General features: G+C 39.1%; 1 non-coding gene across 1 annotated transcript; it reads left to right on the top strand.

Moving 5' to 3' along the window:
- The first annotated feature begins 723 nt into the window (after positions 1-723).
- On the top strand, positions 724-827 carry LOC148545344 (small nucleolar RNA R71). The gene has a single exon (XR_015901810.1). It is a non-coding gene; the product is annotated as a small nucleolar RNA R71 (small nucleolar RNA).
- The last annotated feature ends 9,104 nt before the right edge of the window (positions 828-9,931 follow it).

The raw sequence follows: 9,931 nt of genomic DNA, 5'->3' as shown, positions 1-9,931 counted from the left end.
CCATGGTTTCTTAAGGTAGTTCTCACATCATCCCTGAAGCTCTTCAATTCAACTATGTCTTGACTCATGGTTGCCATCATTCCTTCTATCCGGTTTAATTGATCTTGAAATTGTTGGTTCGGATTAGGTTGGGTATGTTGATTATTTTGGCCATGATATGGTGGTTGGGAGTAGGTGCTTTGTGTGGCTTGGTATGATCTTTGGTTGGAGTTTTGGTATGTGGAATTGTTATGTTGGTTGTGGTTGTAAGGTTTGTGGTTTTGTGGTTGGGTTTGTTGGTTTCCCCACCCAAAGTTTGGGTGGTTTCTCCAGCCTGGGTTGTAAGTGTTGGAATGTGGATCATATGATTGCCTTTGTTGGTTTCCCACATAGTTAGCCTCATCCCAATCACCTCCTTCAATGCCTACTTCCTCTTGATCTTGTGTGTGTATTGCAGCCACTTGCTTTGTTTCTATTTGCCTGGTAAGCTCTGCTAGTTGCTTGGCAAACACCTTGTTTTGGGCTAGAATTGTATCAAAATGGTTCAGCTCCATGACTCCCTTAGTGTTGTGCCTTTCTGATGCATAGTAGTACTCATTCTCAGCCACTGTCTCGATCACTTCAATGGCTTCTTCCACAGTCTTTTTCCTGTTCAATGAACCTCCTGATGAATGGTCTACAGCCTTCCTGGATTCATAAGAGAGCCCATCATAGAAGATGTGCAGTTGCACCCAATCATGGAACATGTTTGGTGGGCATTTCCTTGTCAAGTCCTTGAATCTCTCCCATGCCTCGTAGAGAGTTTCACCATCTTGTTGTCTAAAAGTCTGAACCTCAGATCGAAGCCTATTGACCTTTTGTGGAGGGTAGAAACGTGCCAGAAACTTGCTTTCCACCTCATCCCATGTTGTTAGACTCCCCCTTGGGAATGATTCCAGCCACTTAGCTGCTTTGTCCCTAAGTGAAAATGGGAACAAAAGCAGTTTATAGGCATCTTCCTGGACTCCATTGGACTTCACAGTGTCACAAATTCTCAGGAATTTTGTGAGATGTTGGTTTGGGTCTTCATTAGCACTTCCTCCAAAGGAACAATGATTTTCCACAAGTGATATTAGCTGTGGCTTGAGCTCAAAATTGTTGGCCTGAATGGGTGGTTTCTGGATGCTACTACCACAATTCCCAGAGGTTGGGTTTATGTATGAACTAAGAACCCTCCTCTCAGGGATGGCATCGTTTCCATCAGCTCTCTCATGGTTGTGAACTTCTCTATCCATGTTGAGATCTAAAGCTTCCTCAAAATTGTCCTCAGATTCTCCTTCAGATTCCTCTTCTCCCACTACTCTCTTCCCTCTTGCTTCCCTTCTAAGTCTATGAAGGGTCCTCTCTGGTTCGGTATATGGAGGAGTTGATGTCTCTCCTCTCCTACCTGTCATACAAGAACACAGCTCAAACACAAACAAGTGAAATACTCTTGGTTAATGGAAGAGTATGGTTAGCTCAATTGAGGAATTAATTCAAACAGTTAGTGAGTCAGTGAGTTAGTTGCATGAATTTAAAGGCATAAAGAAGGAAAGCATGTAACCAAGTGCAGAAATTAAAATTCAACAAGTATCTTGAACAGAATTAACAAAGCAAGAGAAAATTGCTCAATCTAGTTAGCTTCCAATTTGAGAATTGTCAATCGAAAACCAATCCCCGGCAACGGCGCCATAAACTTGATGCACATAAACTTGTTATGCTACGATTTAGGAAATTGCACGATCGGCAAAATTTCTTCCGGCAAGTGCACCGGTTATCGTCGTCAAGTAAAAACTCACAATAGAGTGAGGTCGAATCCCACAAGGATTGGTTGAGTGAGCAATTCGGATTAGAAGTGTGTTCTAGTTGAGCTGAATCAAGATTTGAGATGAGAATTGCGGAATGTAAAATTGGCGGGAAAAGTAAATGACAAGAAAATTAAATGGCTGAATCTTAAATTGCATGAATTAAAGAGCAGAATGTAAATTGCTGAAATTAAAAGGGAATGGGGGTGATTGCAAGAATTGAGTTGCAGAATGTAAAGAGAAAGTGGAAATCAGAAATGGGGAATTCATTGGGTTATAGGAGATATTGAGATCTCCGAATCAAAATATGTTTATCTCTTCCTCAACCAATGCGTTCATTGAATTTTGCTTGGCAATCTTATATGATTGGATCCCAATTCCTTGGCTCACCAATGCTCTCTAAAAACAAACAAATTCCCAATCCCTTGGTTTAAATGTTCATAAGAAGAGATGATGCTTGATCACTGATTATACCACACAATTTCATGAACCACAATTTGGTAGGATTACATGTCACAATATCCATCCAAACCCCAATCCAATCCACTGTGAGAAAGCTTCTCTAGCATGAATCCTCCATTCCTTTCCCAAGGCTCCGAAGGATTCCAAGTATGAGTAGTTTCTTTCCCAAGACAACTACTCAATGGAATTAGATCGAGAAGCTTTCTAACAAAATTCAAGAGAAAAGATTGAAGAAGAAGATAAACTATTATTGATTCATTGAATTACAATAGAGCTCCCTAACCCAATGAAAGGGGGTTTAGTGAATCATAGCTCTGAATTCAATTACAAAGAAAAGGAAAACTAGCTAAAAGTGAAAAGTAAAAGTCCCTCTAACTTAACTTCTATCCTATTTATACACTTTCTATATTGAGCTTCAGTTGTGCTTCTTGGGCTTTGAGGCCTCTCCTTGCTTTCCTTTTGCCTTGGGTTTATGATCCATAATCTTGATGAGGTTGTTGATCCAAATCCTGTAACATTTATTGAGCCAACTTAGTGATAATCAAATAATGACACATGACTCAATAAATTGAGATTTCAAACTCATCAATCCTTCAGGCCCAATCCCATAAACCATGATATTCAATTGGGTTTCATACCAAAGTAAGTTTAAGTTAATATTTGTGCTCAAAGACTAACTTAAATCACAATATTTTTGGCCCAGAAACCTTTTCCAAGAGTGGCGTTTAAGTTGTAGTTTAAGCTTAAACTGCAGCTTAAACGCCAGACACTTCCAGTGAGGCCTTTTGTAGAAGCACGTTTAAGCTTCAGTTTAAGGTTAAACTGAAGCTTAAACGTGGAAATGGAAGAAGGTAGCCCTGGAGAGTCATGTAGTCGAACACGTTTAAGCTTCAGTTTAAGGTTAAACTGAAGCTTAAACGTGGAGATAGGAAGGGCAGCCCTGGAGGTCGAACACGTTTAACCTCCAGTTTGAGGTCAAACTGGAGGTTAAACGTGGAAAAGGGTGGAGGCATACTGGAGGTCGAACACGTTTAACCTCCAGTTTGAGGTCAAACTGGAGGTTAAACGTGGAAGCTTAGAATGGTAGCCCTGGAGGTGTCGAACACGTTTAACCTCCAGTTTGAGGTCAAACTGGAGGTTAAACGTGGAAATGGAGAGAGCAACCCTGGAGTAGAAAAGCTATCGAACACGTTTAAGCTCCAGTTTGAGTCAAACTGGAGCTTAAACGTGGAATGGCTCCCTGGTACTCTTCCTGGTTCTGGCGTTTAACCTCCAGTTTGAGGTCAAACTGGAGGTTAAACGTGGAACTCCTCCCTGGGTGGCATACTCATTCTGGCGTTTAACCTCCAGTTTGAGGTCAAACTGGAGGTTAAACGTGGAATGCTTCTTTAGTGAGGCTTTTCATTCTGGCGTTTAACCTCCAGTTTGAGGTCAAACTGGAGGTTAAACTTCAATCTCAGCATTCTTTATCCTTCATGATTTTGGCGTTTAAGCTCCAGTTTAGGCTTAAACTGGAACTTAAACTCCACATTTGATATTCCAGCTTCCTTTATTGATTTTGTTGCTTCCTTGCTTAGCCTCTTCTTCCCTGAAATCATCCAAACAATTGCATCAAAGTCTTGCAAAATTTCATGAGAAATCTTCCATTCATAGCATTTAAGTAATATAACTAAAACTCATGGAATTTGCATCAAAATCATATTGTTTGGATGGTTCATTACTTTGTTCTTCATTTAACCATTTTTGGTTACTTTAAGCTCAAGAAAATGCATAAAACAACTAAAACTAACAGAAAAATGCTAGTGAAACTAGCCTATGATGCCTTGGCATCATACGTTCATTTACTTTTCTGCTTCATATCCGGTTTAATCCTAATTCCCTTTCCCTCTTCTGTTTGATGCAATTTAATTTTTCCTTGTTTAATTTCTGCAAATCCACATCCCAATCCCCTTTACATTTTAAGCAATTTACATTCCTTGCATTTTAAGATTCTGCAATTTACATTTCTTGCACTTTAAGTTTCTGCCATTTAATTTCTTGTTCTTTAAGATTCAGCAATTTAATTTCCTGCACTCTTTATTTTCATGCAATTTACATTCTGCAAATCACAAATCACCCAACCAAATCTTGATTCGCTTGACTAAATCAACCACTAAACTAAAATTGCTCAATCCTTCAATCCCTGTGGGATCGACCTCACTCCCGTGAGTTATTATTACTTGATGCGACCCGGTGCACTTGCCGGTTAGATTTGGGTGTTTTGGGAGAGATTTATTTTTCCTCCAAAATATCTCATCAGTTAGTAACAAAGGTAAGTGTCACTAACGTTCTCGAAGGATTGGCAAGCTTACGTTAAGAGCCACGTTAACTAAGTTAACATGGACTCTAATGTAGGAAAGAGGGAGGCTTATCAACGTTATTGGGAAAGGTAAGTCCCAATAACGTGTGCGAAGGACCAAGAGGCAACGTTAGTGGCAACGTTTGTGCCACTAACGTTGAGGTTAACATGGCTCATACTTGGGTGAGCAACGTTAGTGAAAAAGGTGATTGTCACTAACATTCTCGAACCCACACTTTCACTTAACGTTAACACCACTAACGTCCTGAGCTAAAAGTCCCTGCCTACTTCACACTTTCTCTATGCAAGCAAAGCTAAGCCCAATGATGAAGATAACTGCTTCAAACTCAGGATCCAAAGACCCATACCCAAGACTTGAAGAGCCAACTAGAATATCAGAAGAGTAGTATATATAGGAGTAGCTTTGAATTAGTTGAGGTGGGGCTGGAAACTTTAGGGAGCCTTTGGCCTAGAATTACTCTCTGTATTTTACTTTCTCTGCACTTCTAGTTTACTTTCAGCATGTATTCTCCATCTTTGTTTTCATTTTCCAGAGCTATGAACAACTAAACCTCTTTCATTGGGTTAGGGAGCTCTGTTGTAATTTGATGGATCAATTTTAGTTTTCATTCTCCCTCTTCTATCTTTTCTCTTGATTTTACTAGAAGGCTTTCGATCTTCATCCAATTGGGTAGTTATCTTGGAAAAGAAGCTATTCATACTTGGATCTCTTCTGAACCTTGAAAGAGGAATGAAGGGATCATGCTAGAAATGCTTTCTCATGCTAGACCAAATTGGGTGTGGATGGATATGTGACTATAATCCTTCCAACACTTGATTTGGGAAATGCATGTGGTATAATCAGTGACCATACTTCATCTCTTCTCATGAGCAATTGACCAAGGAATTGGCTATTGTTCCAGATTTGAGAGATTGAATTACAAGGAATTGTAATTCGATCACTTAAGATTGCCAAGGAGATCAATTAATGCATTGATTGAGGAAGAGATGAAAATGAACTTGATACGGAGAATGCAACATCTCCTGAGCCCAATGAACTCCCCATTTCTGATCTCACCTATTCTCTTTAATTTCTGCCATTTACTTTTATGAGCAATTGCCCCATCCCCATTTAAGATTCTACAATTTACTTTCCGCCATTTACATTCAGCTCTTTATTTCCAGCATTTACTGTTTCCACTATTTACTTTCCCGCCATTTAATTTTCTACAATTTCCAACTCAAATTCTGGTTCGCTCAACTAGAACATTCCTTTAATTAAAGTTGCTTGATCAATCAATCTCTGTGGGATTTGACCTCACTCTATTGTGAGTTTTTACTTGACGACGAATTCGGTACACTTGCCGAAGGAAATTTGTTGCGAGACAAGTTTTCTGCGTATCACCCATCGACGCGTACGCGTCACCCATGCGTACGCGTCCTTTGCAGCGTTCTCTTAACGAGCACTACGTTTGCTTAATGAATGCTACCCCACGCGTACGCATCATGTACGCTTGCGCGTGGGTAGCAAAAATCTCAATTCCATGCTCCAGCACCAGCCACGCCTGCGCGTGCTTTGTCCCAGGTCCACCATCGATCTGTGCGCGTCAAGCTCGCGTGCGCGTCGTTTGCAAAACTTTGCCTCCAAATTTTAACTTGCCCGAAAATGATGGCTTAGTTAACGTGGTGCTCTCTTTTGAAAACGAGCGCTAAACACGTCCACGCGTAAGCGTTATTGACGCATACGCGTGGATCTTCGAAAATTGCCAATGACGCGTAGGTGTCCCGTGCGCGTGCGCGTCACTTACTGAGCGTGGCGTTCCTTGTTTGAACGCAGCGTTACTCTGCTCTGCCCTTCTTCCTCTTCATTTTTCACCTGAAATCAAACAAACAAATACATCAAAGCCTTGGCATGATCTTCAAATCTTGCATCTTTCATATTATCAACTAAATCTTGCAAGAAATCCAATAAAAATGCATAAAATTACCAATGTTTGACTGAATCAAGACAAGCATGAAATTCTCACTCAAACACTTATTTGTTGCCTAAAAATGCATGAAAACCAAATAAAAACTAATGAAATAGGCTTGTGAAACTAGCCTAAGATGACTTGTAATCAACAAGCAAGCAAACAATGACAAACACAATTAGGATACAAGTAATGCAGATAGCACGTATGACAATTAAGCAAATTAAAATCACATAGAGACTCCCAATTAGAGCATAAGCAAGCAATTCAAACATATGCATATGATGCATGCCTGTCCTATGGCTGATGAGTCTCATCGGTCGGTTATCAAGCCAACCCGACAACTCTGGCTGCTAAACCCTGGACTGTCTCCTGTCGTGCATCCCAAAAGTCTATGCAAAGATTTTTCTCATATATAAATCTTGCTCATTGGGTGATATCCTTCCCGCGAATTTATACATGCCCGGTCACCCTTACGACGTAGGGTCAACAGACTATCAAGTCTCAACTAAGAGCACGTGGTGGCAGGCCACTGCTCTTTATCTATAGAAACCCGTATCTCAGATAAAATAAGTGCAAAAGCCTCATTGTCATTCATAATCATTTCATAATCATTCAGTATAGCTATAACACCACTTATACATCATATATTTGCACCTTTTATACATAATTCATCATAACCCAAAGCAAGTGGGGTGAACCACACCCTTGCATCTACTCAGGGAGCCTCTATACTAACCAACCTAGAGCAAGTGGGGTGAAACCACAACCCTTGTGTCTATCCAGGAGATACGTTCTCATATGCCCAGGAGGAACAAAGAATGGGATCCTAACCTCCCACTATCTCGTTGGGGGCGATTTTACAATACTAGGAGGAACAAAGAAGGGGATCCTCACCTTCCACCATCTCCTAGGGTCGCACTTTCAAGAAAGAGTGCTCAGATGTAACATTTATTCATTTCTTTAATCATCCTTATAAAATAAAAAGTATATAGGGGTTAAAAGAGTACAAATAGAGGTTTAAAGGTTCAAAATTAGGTTTTAAAACACAAAAATTTATGTTGCTGAAAATAGGGGCTCGCATATGCAAGCGCCTTGCTCACGCACGCGAGATACTCAACTCGAATGGGTTGGTCGCGTCGCGTGCAGCTGCTCGCGTACGCAAGTTCACTGAATGGGTAAAAATGATAAATTATGTAGAATTTTAGTTTTTACACACCGAACTTCTGATGGGCATAACTTTCTCGTTTTAAAACATTTTTCATCCGTTCTTTGGGAGTCTAGAGGCTCTGTTATGGCTCGCCAAAATTTGGCCAAAAATCATATTTTTCACAAAAGTTCTTAAACCTCTATTTTCACTAAAACAAACTCAATACCAACATCCTATACATACAAACAGCACCACAACATACCATTTTCAACACCTCAATCCCCACATCCTACCACAACTAATCATACCTCAATTTTAAATAATCTCATACATGAATTTCTCAATTATACCAACAAAATCATCAACAAAATCATCAATATATCACTACATACTCATATTCATTCATATCATCCTGTCATTCATCATTAAATCATCATTTAACATCCCATTTCATAACAAGCATTAATCACCAACCCAATAGTCTTCCTGTTTCAACAATTATTTTCAAAGATACTAAGCATTTAACATTCTCATGCATTCACACCTATCTTACGGTCATCTAGCCTAAGTTTTCACAAGATATTATATATTAAATATGAGAAATCAAAACCATACCTTGGTCGATTTCCTCGTACAACCCAGGACAACCCCACAAGGCAAGCTCACAAGTTCCACCTAAAAATTTAGCCTCCAAAGTTTCACCAAGCATCCACCATTCATAATTAAGCTCCAATCCACGTATATACACACCTATATCATATCATTGCACCCATACATACACATTTAATACCAAAATTATAATTAACTAAGGAATTTACTAGGGTCGAGGATCCTTACCTTATATGTGCCTCAATTAAGACAAGACCCACTAATTCCTCAAGTCAATTTTCTCCTAAAACATCAAATTAACAATAAATCTTAACACCCAAGATCATGCCATTTTTGGATTTGAGAAGAGGAGATTGAAACTGGGAATGTGGTTTCCTTGCCTTAAAATGTACTAAGATTTGTAGAGCTTGTCACCGCGGATACATGACCACAAACGGTGCGGCAATCGGTGCTCGGAGCGAGAAGTTATGTGGAATTGATTACGATGTTAGGGTTGGAAGTTCTTCTTCCTTCCTCCCTTCCTTTGTGCAGCGTGAATAACATTTGGGGGAGGAAGAGGATGCCAAGTTCTTGGTTAATGAGGCTTGGGTTGGGCCCTTGGGTCATTTTGATCCCGGTTCGACCGGTTTGTCCCATTTGGCCCAATCTTAGGCCAAAATCTTTAAAATTAGTCTCAAAATTCTTATTTTAATTTGCTCTATCTTAGTAAACTATAAAATTCATATTTCTAATTTCTTTTATTAAAAATTAATTTATTGATTAATTATTCGCTAATTTTACGAAGTTTGTGTTTCCTGTAGTTAAACGTCGTACATACGAACGTTGCTCGCGCGCGTGACCCCAAAATGCTTCTGGTTCATTCTGCAACTCACTTTATACACCAAACTTCTTACCCTCATAAAATTCTCTATTAAAATCTATTTTTTCTCATCTTTATATCATTTTAAAGGTAATTTAATTATCTTTAATTTGAGATAAACTCCTCTCAAATCCAAACTTCAACCGCCATGTTACGGCCTGTCAAAGTTGGTTAAAAATCCTTTTTCACTAAAATTCTTTATACCCAATTTTTCCTTACTTTCTCAATTTCATTCCATTCAAAACCAATCCAAATCACTCTTTTAAGTATTTGCGATGTTCCAACATCATTCCAAAACACTTATAATCATTCAAAACCTATAATATCCAGTTCCTAACAATTAGTCATTATTCAATTTCCATTAATTCTATTCAATTATCTATATTCCATCAATTTGCACAATACCAAAATAAACCAATCAATTAAACTACACAACATCTCAATTTCCACCCAACTTACCGAGAATTACCTCATTTTGGCCTCCGGCCAAATTTCATGCTAATCATCATCATATTTCATAATTCCACCAAAATCACATACACATATCCAACCTCAAATCAATTGCACACATATACATACTTATTCACTAATCAGATCAACAACCAAATTCAATCCAAATTTATCCTACGATAAATTAGCCAAGGCATTCACATAACTCTACATAATGCCTACTCAAAATTCAAATTCGTACCTTAGACAATGGTGGTTCCAAACCCTCGAAGCCTTGCCATCACCAATTCA

The sequence above is a fragment of the Arachis ipaensis genome, chromosome B9 (genome assembly GCF_059453495.1).
Source record: "Arachis ipaensis isolate K30076 ecotype BB chromosome B9, ASM5945349v1, whole genome shotgun sequence".
NCBI classification, from domain to species: Eukaryota; Viridiplantae; Streptophyta; class Magnoliopsida; order Fabales; family Fabaceae; genus Arachis; species Arachis ipaensis.
The sequence above is the reverse complement of the archived record's forward strand: the minus strand, read 5'-3'. Positions and strand labels throughout refer to the sequence as shown.